We start from the raw sequence: 12,930 nt of genomic DNA on the forward strand, positions 1-12,930 counted from the left end.
AAAGTCTTTCTGATTTTCTTGGAACGGTTTGGGGTTTTGCCGTTCGCTCTTTACGCACCAAGCCATAGACATTGTTTCCTTACACAGCGTAACGTAAACTTTAGGTAGAGCGCCTAATATATCTGAAACCCTTTCAAACCCTACCAGCTGCTTCCTCTATATGTCCTGGACTTTAGCAGGAGAGACTCAGTAGTCTGGAAGGGGTTAAGTGACCGCATACATTCTACAAATTTGACTACAGCACTTCTTATCTGAATGCATGAATCATTCTGTAAATGCATAAGCAGTGACTGGGTTCTGATACTACTAACAGTTGACAACAGGATAGATTTTTAAGCAGTTATGTGTCAGCAAAGAGATTAAGTAACCACATGCTTCTGTCAGAATGATGGTGCAAGTGAACATAGACTCACAGTGTGATTCTAGACAAGCAAGACTATTCCCTGGACTTTAGCAGAAGAGACTCACTAGTCTGGAAGGAGTTAGATGACTGCATACATTCTACACATTTGACTACAGTACTGCGTGTGTGAATGCCTGAATCATTCTGCAAATGCATAAGCAGTGACTGGATTCTGATACTACTAATAGTGGAAAACAGGATACGTTTTTAGGCAGTTATGGGTCAGCAAAGAGATTAAATAACCACATGCGTCTGTCAGAATGGTTGTACAAGGAGACACAGACTCACAGTCTGATTCTAGACAAGCAAGACTATTCCCTGGACTTCAGCAGGAGAGACTCACTAGTCTGGAAGGGGTTAGGTGACCGCATACATTCTACACATTTGACTGTATCACTGCCTGAATCATTCTGCAAATGCGCAAGCAGTGACTGGGTTCCGATACTACTAATAGTGGATAACAGGATACGTTTTTAAGCAGTTCTGTGTCAGCAAACAAATTAAATAACCACATCCTTCTGTCAGAATGGTTATACAAGGGGACACAAACTCATGGTGTGATTCTAGACAAATAAGACCATTCCCTGGACTTTAGCAGAAGAGACTCACTAGTCTGGAAGGGATTAGGTGACCGCATACATTCTGCACATTTGACTACTTCACTGCTTATCTGAATGCCTGAATCATTCTGCAAATGCATAAGCAGTGACTGGGATCTGATACTACAAATAGTTAACAACAGGATAGATTTTTAAGCAATTATGTGTCAACAAAGAGATTAAGTAACCACATGCTTCTGTCACAATGGTTGTACAATTGGACACAGACTCACAGTGTGATTCTAGACCAGCAAGACTATCCCCTGGACTTTAGCAGAAGCGATTCACTAGTCTGGAAGGGGTTAGGTGACCACATACATTCTACATATTTGACTGTACCACTGATTATCTGAATGCCTGAATCATTCTAAAAATGCATAAGCAGTGACTGGGTTCTGATACTACTAATAGTTGACAACAGGATAGATTTTTAAGCAGTTATGTGTCAGCAAAGAGATTAAGTAACCACATGCTTCCGTCAGAATGGTTGTACAAGAGGACACATACTCACAGTGTGATTCTAGACAAGCAAGACTATTCACTGGACTTCAGCAGGAGAGACTCAGTACTCTGGAAGGGGTTAGGTGACCGCATACATGCAACTGCATCATTTTGCAAATGCATAAGCAGTGACTGGGTTCTGATACTACTAATAGTGCACAACAGAATACGTTTATAAGCAGTTATGTGTCAGCAAAGAGATTAAATAACCACATTCTTCTGTCAGAATGGTTGTTCAAGTAGACACAGACTCACAGTGTGATTCTAGACAAGCAACACTATTCCCTGTGAAATTGTTTCACATTTTTAAACTTTACCTCTGTAGACACTTATAAAAACTGCTCTCATCACTAATACCTTAACTCAACATATAAATCTCCAATTTCAAATCAACTACTGAAGTTATGCATTATAATACCAATATATATACACACATTTAAACAATCAATCATAATCATCAATCCCTATTGCATAACACACATAATATACAAACTATATATCGAACAACATTTAAATACCTTGCCAAAAACTATAATAAATATTTGTTAATTAGAAAATATATCACTAACTCCAAATTTTATGAAATTACATTTTATGATTAAAGACAAAGGCACCACATACAACACCTCACAAATTAATAGCTCACCTTTCAAATTGATTTGTAGATACTGGAATATCTGAATCACACTCCAGATTTTCATATGCACACAATGAATATACCGTCCTGCTCTTTGCAAAACCAAAAAATTGCAACCTTTCCCTCTCATTCTGCACACATATACCTGTAAATATCCAATCACATTGATCCCACATTAATCCAAAAGCTACCTCACATATCTATTGGTTACACATTTCAACCTCTGCCAATTGACATAACTTTCAACCCTACCCCCATTCTGCTTAATGCCTGTTACCATAGTAACAGTTCATGGAACACTCAACTGAACAGACAGGTTGCAGGTTCAGCACACAATATTACAAATTTACACAGCAATTGGAAAGGGGCGACCACTCGGTCCCCCCGAACGTATGGTTGGGTGCCCCGATCCTCCCGGGAAACCATTTTGGGCAGGGGACGTGTCTCGGCTGGTATGCCCGAAGCGGCGTAGCCGGGGCGCGCCTTTTCCCGCCCAAGAGGGGTTGTCCTAGATACCTACACCGATGACCACGCCCAGTAGGCGTACCGGAGGAGGGTACACGCCCTCCCAAAGAAGAATAAATAGAGCGGGAATCCGAAGAAGCGTCCTCTTGTTCCTGTGCTCTGAAGGCTGCACCCACTCGTTGCTCGTGAGCCCTCGACGGAACAAGGAGCAATTTTGAGAACTTGTAATTCTTGTGTTTCTCTTTCAGTGACTTAAGGCGAAGAATCCAGGACCGTGTTGATCGACTCGGAGCGGATAATCGAAACCATGTCTGGCAAGAAGGCAGGAAAGGGTTCCGAGACAGACAAGGTGCTACGCATGTTGGTGAACCGAATAGTGGGCATGGAACGAAAGGTCGGACAAGTCCCAGCGCTTGGTCGAGATTTGGCGGTCGTCAAAAAGCAACTGGCTGCAATGAACAAGCCTGGTAACCCTAAGAAGGTAATAGGCCCGGCCTTGCTGGGAATCATCCCCGAGGGTAGAGGGAAACGGGTCAAGAGGAGGGCGGTTGCAGGGGAGGTTCCGGTCCCTGAGGTGCCCCCTGTCTCCCCTGTCAGACCAGCTAATGACCCGGTACCAATCCCAGACGCGGGTCAACCGATCCCGGTTGTGATTACGCCCGCTACCGATGAGAATATGCCTCCTGAATTGGCCACCCAGTTGGCCGCATGGCTCAATAAGAAGGCAGGAGGTGCTACGGCGCCCGGAGACACGGCCGAAGAGGCCAAGTTACTAATCCAGCAGTTGCGGCAGTCGCGAGATGCCGCGAAGGCGAATCTTCCTCTTGTTTCCCCACAGGTGATACCGGAAGGACCGGCAGCTGGTCGCGAGAAAACAGCGGGAACAACGACCGAACCGGGTAAGCTCGCTTTGCCGCTGGCGGGGGAGGGCTCATTACGCTCAAGGCGGGAGAGGGTGGTACAACATATCCCGATTGCCACGAAAGAATTGATATGGGCAGACAAGTATGTCAATATGTTTTCGTTATTGACTGACCATCGAGAGATGGAATATGCTAAAACACAGAAAGATTTGTGGCACCCGAGCGTTTGGCGCGCCAAGATGGCGGAGTTTAGGGTGGAGGAGACGATAACGAATTGGGCGAAGGCCTTTGCAATGTTTACTGCGATTATTGGTGAACGTAAGCCCGAGGTATTGACTGAACTGTCTTGTTATCAAACTCGTATAATGGATTTTTATGAAATGTATGAGGGGGACGAATGGAAAGGTTACGACATGAAATTCCGTAAAGCGAAAGAGTATGATTCCTCTCTGACATGGGACTGCCTCGACTCAATTTCTTGGCATAAGCAGCTCCTGCCTGGGACGGCAGGGACATCCTCGCCAGGCGGGAGTGGGTCGGGGGTTTCCCGCTAAAAGCCCGCGGTGCCCTTTCGAGCAGGCGCCGGTGGTGATCACCAGCCGAAAACCGTCGGGAATGGTGGAAAGCGGGGGGTCTGTTGGGGCTTCAATCGAGGCAACTGTAACAGACCGCAAGGAACATGTAGGTTCAAGCATGTGTGTGCGGGCTGTGGGAATTCCTCACACCCGGAGAGTTCATGTAGATCCAAAAATAACGGCGGGGAGGAAAGGGAGTCTCCAAGCAATATTGAGGCTGATCGTTGTGACCAATTGCCTACACCCGTTGATCTCATGGCTATGACTCCTTGGTTAAACAAATACCCTGATTATGTCTCCGCTGGGGTGTTGAGGAAGGGATTCTTATACGGCTTCCACATCCCGGCGGGGGATTTTCGGGTGGAACCTTTTTGTAAAAACCAGCTATCAGCACAGCAGAATCCAAGTGTGGTAGAGAGAAAAATTGCAAAAGAAGTGAGTCTAGGGCGAGTGGCAGGGCCTTTTCAGCGCCCGCCAGTGGCGGATTTCATCTGTTCCCCAATAGGGGTGGTCCCGAAGAAGGAACCGGGGGAGTTTAGGCTGATCCATAACCTGTCTGCTCCAAGGGGTTTCTCGGTGAACGATGCTATTGACCCAGAAGTTTGTTCGGTGCGGTACGCATCATTCGATGATGCCGTCACCATGTTAAATCGCCTGGGCCCCGGGGCGCTGATGGCAAAATCAGATATCGAATCAGCGTTCCGGTTGCTCCCGGTACACCCACAGGATCAGCGTTTGCTAGGTTTTGCTTTCCAAGGGAGTTATTACATGGATAAATGCATGCCGATGGGTTGCTCCATTTCTTGTGCCTATTTTGAAAAATTCAGCTGTTTTTTAGAGTGGGCATTCACCGAGGCCACAGGGCATAGGCATGTTATGCATTATCTAGATGACTTTCTGTTCTTGGGAGCAGCCGGCGACACAAAATGTGCGCAGGCGCTACAGGACTTTTGCATCCTCATGAGGGAGTTTGGAGTCCCATTGGCACCAGGTAAGACGGTTGGACCATCTACTTCACTCGAGTTTCTGGGAATTGAGCTCGATTCTGTGGAGGGGTGTTTCCGTTTGCCGGTGGGAAAGGTAGCTAAATTTAGGGCTTCCCTGGAACTTTGCCTTAGTAAGGAGAAAGTGACCCTGCACCAGTTACAGCAAACAGTGGGTCAGCTTAACTTTGCCTTGAGAGTTATACCAATGGCCCGCCCCTTTTCACGCTCTATTGCACTAGCTATGGTTGGTCTCAAAGAAGGACACCACCGCACGAGACTGTCTGCAGAGGTTCGCCAGGATATGCGCATTTGGTTGGCATTTCTGGCGGACTTCAACAGTCGAGTAGTGTGGAACAAGCCGCCAGCGTCTTCGGACGAGCTGGGTTTGTGGACTGACTCGGCGGGGAGCGTGGGATTTGGCGCCATCTTTGGTAACCGATGGTCGGCGCAAACATGGCCGGCGTGATGGCACTCCTGCGGTCTCACAAGTAACATTGGGTTCCTGGAGCTATTCCCTATTTTTGTTGCTCTGATGGCATGGCCGGACGATTTCAGAGACCGCTCTGTGATATTTTGGTCTGATAATATGACTGTTGTCGAATGCATTAACAATCAGGCAGCACGCTGCAAATGGATCTTGAGATTGTTGAAGGATGTTGTGCTGCTTTGCATGAGACTGAATGTACAGTTCAGGGCGAAACATGTGCCGGGCGTACTGAATCATGCAGCTGATGCACTCTCTCGTTCACATATGCAGGCGTTCAGGGGTTATCTACCTACAGCGGACCTCGTGGCAGCAAGCTTAGCCCCCAGGACAAGGAAAGCATACGAAGGAGCGTTTCGTTCCTACTGCGCATTTTTCGGTCCGACAGGGAGTCAGAACTGGGGTCAGGAGGAGTCCTTCCTGGGGTTCTTGGTAGCTCTACACCGAGAAGGCCGATCAGCGGCAACAGCCAGTAGGCACAGGGCGGCCATTTCATTTATGGCGCAGGTGCATGGCATAAAAGACCCAACAAGTTCATTTTTGGCGAGAAAAGCCCTTCGCGGCTGGCAACGCCTTGAGGGTCGCAAGCAGGATGAGAGGCGCCCGATTGGCTTAGAAAGGTTGTCCCTACTTATGGCGAAACTAGTCGAGACATGCTCCTCCCAATTCGAAGCAGTTCTGTTCCGGGCAGCTTTCGCATTAGCGTTCCATGGGGCGATGCGGGTGAGCGAACTGGTCGCTAGGAATAAAGAAGACGTTGAGGGAGGCCTGTGCAGGAATCACGTCCTAATTAGGTGTGATTCGATGGTAGTGACGATAGCCAGGTCCAAGACTGACCAGGGGGCTACGGGGAACAGTGTTATTGTGCAGCGCATGCGAGGGTCCCCCACGTGCCCAATACTGTGTATAGAGGAATACTTGGCACTGAGGGCTGCGACGTGGGGACATGGGGGGGAAGTTTGCTGAGGCACAGGGATGGCACCCCACTGACGAGGTTTCAGTTTCAGAGGGTGCTGGCGCTGACAATCGCTGCCGCGGGCATGGACCCGAGCGATTTCGGGACCCACTCCTTTAGGATAGGGGCGGCTACTGAGGCTACAGCCAGGGGTCAGAGTGCGGATGAGGTAAGGCAGTTGGGACGATGGTCCTCGAATTGCTTCAAAAGGTATGTGCGATTGCACATGTTGTAAGTCAATTGACAGGCACTCACGCTTCTTGTCTTTTGTTTGAATTACAGTTTCGCGAGCATATCATGCGGGGCGGAATTTGCAGTCGACCCAGTACCAGGAGACCAGCGGCCATGGATCACCGTCTGAGGAGAGAGTGGTGTGGGTCGTGGGCCACTCATACATGAGGCGGGCCGGGGACGTATTCAAAGCAGGTGACGCGACTCGCGCAGCTGGGGAATACGGGTACAGAGTGGCCTTCTACGGAAGGGGCGGGCTCTGTATTGACCAATTCGAATCTTTTGTTGAGGGTCTCTTAGGGCTGCAGAGGTCACCGCAATCTGTAGTAATAGTACACCTGGGGGGCAATGACTTGGTGACTCTGGGTAGACGAGTATTGTTCGAGCAAGTTTTGTCTGCCGTTAGCTGGTTGGCAAAAAGAATCCCGGGGTGCACGATTGCCTGGTCCCACATTATTCCCAGGAAAGTATGGCGGGGGGCCTTTCGGTGTCAGCACTGAACCATTCGGTGAAGAAGGTTAACAATAAAATTGGTAGATTGTTTCGCTCTGCACAGTTGCATAGTATTCCTCATGGGTGTATTCGGGGTGATCACATGTATCTAAATGATGGGGTTCACCTGTCCCGGCAGGGGAATGTTTTACTCATAGGAGACTTCATAGCATGGCTAAGGGGTTGAGGAAGCATGACCTTTAGGAGGAGTCTGGGGGGGGCCGGATAGCCGGTCAACTATCAGGCCTGTGGCGGTAAGGTCATGATCGGTGAGCAGTAATTTCAAGGTCCCTAGAGTGGGGCGCCACCCAATATGGATGGGAGCGCCCGGGGGGAGGTGGCCATTAGCCCCTCCCACTGGGAGGCGGAACCCACTAAGGATGGGTCGCCTAAGGGGAGACGGCCATAGGCCCCTTCCAGGGGAGGAGGCGGCTATATGCCCCTCCTACGAATTTCCCGGGGCCGGGATATCCGCGACGGCGGATAGAGAGTGTGGGGATGGGGGGGAGTCCACGCTGTCCTTCCTACAGATACCTCACACGGGAGCTCGGACGACCTTTAAGATGGCGTCGAGCGGAAAGGGGGGCCCCCAACAAGACAAGGGAAATTACAGTTGGCAATGAGGGTACAGTCCTCTGCGCATGCGCCATTCACACCGTGAGGGCGACAGTTTGGTAGTAGGGATCTGACACCGGTTAAGACCTTGCCGTTGAACCTTAATGCTAGGATGTACAATTTTAATTTAGAATGTATGCATTTGCAGGATGTTAGACTCGGCTAGGAAACCTTTGTATTAGAGATTTGTTAAGGTTAGCCAAAGAACATGTCTTCATCGAAATGTAATAAATGTAAAATTGTACATGATTATGAAACTTTTATTTAATGTTTTAATTTTGTTTCATATTTTAATAAATATGGACGGGAGGGTGACTCCCTCCCGCCTTCCAAAAGTTCAGAACTGCGTCCGACTTCCCATCCTTGGGGATTGTGTTGGGAGGGGGTGACGGGCATCCCGGCCATATGGAAAGGGGCGACCACTCGGTCCCCCCGAACGTATGGTTGGGTGTCCCGATCCTCCCGGGAAACCATTTTGGGCGGGGGCGTGTCTCGGCTGGTATTCCCAAAGCGGCGTAGCCGGGGCGCGCCTTTTCCTGCCCAAGAGGGGTAGTCCTAGACACCTACACCGATGACCACGCCCAGTAGGCGTACCGGAGGAGGGCACACGCCCTCCCGAAGAAGAATAAATAGAGCAGGAATCCGAAGAAGCGTCCTCTTGTTCCTGTGCTCTGAAGGCTGCACCCATTCTTTCTTCCTGAGCCCTCGACGTAACAAGGAGCAATTTTGACCCACCCACCAGCCCCTTATGGCAATGTTTGTTTTGCAATAAAGTTTTGCTGTGATAGGCCCCATTTTCCTCTGTATAAAAGTAAAGGAATGTTTAGGTTGAGGATGTGCCTTCTGTCTGTAGGATTCTGTTTTTTCTTTTTAGGAGTAAAACAGGTGTGATACAATTGGACATGCTGATATTTTCTTCCTTAGTAGGTGAACAACTGTCGTATTTATTTTTTGGTTGGGCGGTAAGGTCATGATCGGTGAGCAGTAATTTCAAGGTCCCTAGAGTCTGGCGCCACCCAATATGGATGGGAGCGCCCGGGGGGAGGCGGCCATTAGCCCCTCCCACTGGGAGGCGGAACCCACTAAGGATGGGTCGCCTAAGGGGAGACGGCCATAGGCCCCTTCCAGGGGAGGAGGCGGCTATATGCCCCTCCTACGAATTTCCCGGGGCCCGGATATCCGCGACGGCGGATAGAGAGTGTGGGGATGGGGGGGGAGTCCACGCTGTCCTTCCTACAGATACCTCACACGGGAGCTCGGACGACCTTTAAGATGGCGTTGAGCGGAAAGGGGGGCCCCCAACAAGACAAGGGAAATTACAGTTGGCAATGAGGGTACAGTCCTCTGCGCATGCGCCATTCACACCGTGAGGGCGACAGTTTGGTAGTAGGGATCAGACACCGGTTAAGACCTTGCCGTTGGCCCTTAATGCTAGGATGTACAATTTTAATTTAGAATGTATGCATTTGCAGGATGTTAGACTCAGCTAGGAAACCTTTGTATTAGAGATTTGTTAAGGTTAGCCAAAGAACATGTCTTCATCGAAATGTAATAAATGTAAAATTGTACATGATTATGAAACTTTTATTTAATGTTTTAATTTTGTTTCATATTTTAATAAATACGTCCGGGAGGGTGACATGATTATGAAACTTTTATTTAATGTTTTAATTTTGTTTCATATTTTAATAAATACGTCCGGGAGGGTGACTCCCTCCCGCCTTCCAAAAGTTCAGAACTGCGTCCGACTTCCCATCCTTGGGGATTGTGTTGGGAGGGGGTGACGGGCATCCCGGCTATATGTGCTTGACTTTCCAAAGTACAAGCTTATCTTATCTAATGTACCTTTCAAAAACCTTTTACTAACCAATAGGAAAAATGCTTTTGAAACACAGAAAAATGCACCCTATTTTTCAGTGTATAATGTTCTGAATTAGCCAATCATTTCTCTTCTTTTTTTAAAACTGCATCTTGTCCACCATTTTAGAAATATCTTAATTAACAAATAGGTGCGGACACTGGGGTATTGATTGATTAACTATTGACCTATCTCCCTGCTTCCTTATTTGGCAAAAATATTGGAATCTCATGTGGCCAAATGTCTCTGTACCTTTATTGAGCAGTCGGAGTATCTTGATCCTAACCAAGCAGGGTTCGCTCACCCCACTCTACTGAGGCAGTAATACTCACTGTATTGGATAAGATTAGAAAGGAAGCCTATAAGGGCTCCCCCCAGGCCTTGGTGCTGCTGGATTTGTCAGCAGCATTTGACACGGTCGATGATGGTATTCTGATCGACCTTGTCAGGATGCCCGGTATTAAAGGGATGGCGTCCAAATGGGTTGAGTCCTTTCTTAAGGAACGCACTCAGTCTGTGCGCCTTTCACAATTTTCTGCACCTAAAATGGCAACAACATGTGGAGTGCCGCAGGGTTCTTCATTGTCCCCTCACCTATTTAATCTTTACCTTCGTCCCTTACTTCACTCCATAAAAAACAGGAAGGTATGCACGTATAATTATGCAGATGATCTGCAACTGGTGTTCTCAATTGATAATTCATCTGACTGGATCTCTGAATTCCAGGCAACAATGCTACATATACGTGACTGGATAAATAAAAACCAGTTAAAACTGAACCGAAATAAAACAGAAGTGATTTTTATAGGTGGTTCCTTGAACCCTTGGAATACCCATTTCTGGCCAAGTGATCTTGGCTCCCCATCTAACCCTTCTTCCTCAGCTAAAAGTCTGGGAGTGATTATTAATACTGATCTCACTGTGAAATCTCAGATAAGAGCTGTGATCTCCACCTGCTTCTCCCACCTGAGGAAGATAAGGAAGTTAGGAGATTACTCACTCTGGAGGCCTTAATCCAGGTGGTCCTCGCCATGGTGATATCTCACCTGGATTATGCCAATTCCTTTTACTTAAGCATTCCGCTCTATCTTACAAAAAAACTGCAGATGGTTCAGGATCAGGCAGCAAGCCTGATCTCTCAACAACCTAGATGGGAACACATCTCTCCCACTATGAAATATCTTCACTGGCTCCCCATTCTGCAAAGATGGGCTTTTAAAGTTGGCTGCCTTATATTCAAAGCTCTGCATGGTGCTAGCCCAAAATTCATTTCCAGACTTGTCCAAAAATACTCACCTGCACGGAGCCTACACTCTGCTCACAAGAATCTTCTAACCATTCCTTCATATAAACGTAAACAAATAGATGGTTGCAGGTTTGCAGTATTGGCCCCTTGTTTCTGGAACGCTCTTCCGTCAGACATTAGAACCGGTGCGGCATTTATGAGATTCCGTAGACTTCTTAAAGACCTGGCTATTCATCCATGCCTATAATTAGACTTGTTGACAACTAATTAAACGAGGCCTCAGCAAATTGCTATTTCTAGGTTCAGTGCCAAGAAACTAATCGGTGAACGAGCGCTTTATAAGAAATTTTAACATAACATAACGTAATAAACTGCCTATTTAACGTACAGACATCTGCTGAGTGCATACAGACTTCCCTTCAAGATGTTTAGAGTGTGGATTGTGGGACACAGCTATATTTTCTGGTGCAAAAGGTATGCTGAAAGTAGAGGTATTGACAAAGATTCAGCTTTGCCAAATATAGACCTTAAATGTATTGGACAGAGAGGCACCAATAGATGCCATTGGTGATGGAGATGCAAAAAGGAGTTAACCAATGGCAAATTATTGTTAAGATGTAATGTTGTGTCACTAAATACGCGTGCCCTAGGGGCATACCACAGTCCGATTTCACATGTACATAAATAATATACGAGTGCATCAAAGTTATATATAGAAACATTTGGCAGCCATAGTGACAGGGGTTACCCACTTGTGTTACCTAAGTACCTAAATCAATATTGCAGTGTATACACTACACTCTGAACATCCTGGAGTCTTGCTGACTCTATATTAGTACCTATTGTCAATAACATTCATTCTAAAAACTGTACTAATATCAACACAACTTTATTGAGAAAACAAAGAATTTGATCTCACATCGCATTGCGGCAGTAGAAACCTCCAATTGGAGGAGGGGGCAGTGCTTAGGGGGAAGAACTGCATCAGTATGAAGCAAGTTATATAGCTCTGTACAGTGAAGCTACATTAATATGGAAGAAGAAAATGAAAGACATGCAGCAGCGCAAATGTTGATGGCACGGGAACCTGGAAAAGTGGACAACACGCAGACACAAATCAAAGTAGGCATCTCTCTTGATGCCAAACTCAAACGATTTGAAAAGAAAGATCGGAAACTGTTAAGTTGTGGGAAACAGTATAATTACAGTATTATTTGGACAAAAATAGGGTTCTGTGTGGTTTACGGATATACACAACACCATCATATGAATCAAAGAATTCACGCAGAAGAATTGTTAGAAGAATGGGCTGAGAATTCCGCCAACAGCTCCAGAACCATGTTAAGCATATTGGTGAAATATGCTTGGGAAGATCGTGAAGCTATTCTTTTGGAAATCAAAAGACTAGAGGAAGAATTCACCAACAGTAGTGAACAAGGAATTATCAAAAAATTCTGAGAAGAATTAAAATCTAAACTAAAACAACAGAAATCTACTGCCCAGCACATTTATTTAAGTAAGGACGGGTTTCCCTCCAAGTAAAAGCCAGGTACAATAAATAAGTCACAACCAACACGTGTTTTGTCGCTACAGGGTGTGATCCCGCGACTTTCTCAAGGCTGTGTAAAAATAAAGGTACGGAACCATGGTCTAAGTAGATGTCACATCCTACTCAATCATTGTTATTTTTCGCAAAATTACATAAAGCCACAACGCATATAAACTATGGACGTTGTCTAAATTAGGTATACAGACAGTAGTAACCTAACCTTGTTGAGCAGATACATATAAAGTAACGCAAACTAAGATATAGTATACGAAGGAGAGAGCGAATCAGGTACATTTTAAATGGCAAGATTGCCTCCTTATAGCCTTGTGCGCAAATTTCTTTGTGATTTCAAGTGTGAAAACCCGTGACAGTGAATTGGTCCGAATGATGGCTACCATGTAGTGTGCTCTAGTCTAGAGGTACGATTTTCAAACCTTATAGCCCTAAGTGTAACAAGCATAAAGTAGAGAA

Source organism: Lissotriton vulgaris, chromosome 7 (assembly GCF_964263255.1).
Source record: "Lissotriton vulgaris chromosome 7, aLisVul1.2, whole genome shotgun sequence".
In the NCBI taxonomy this organism is placed as follows: Eukaryota; Metazoa; Chordata; class Amphibia; order Caudata; family Salamandridae; genus Lissotriton; species Lissotriton vulgaris.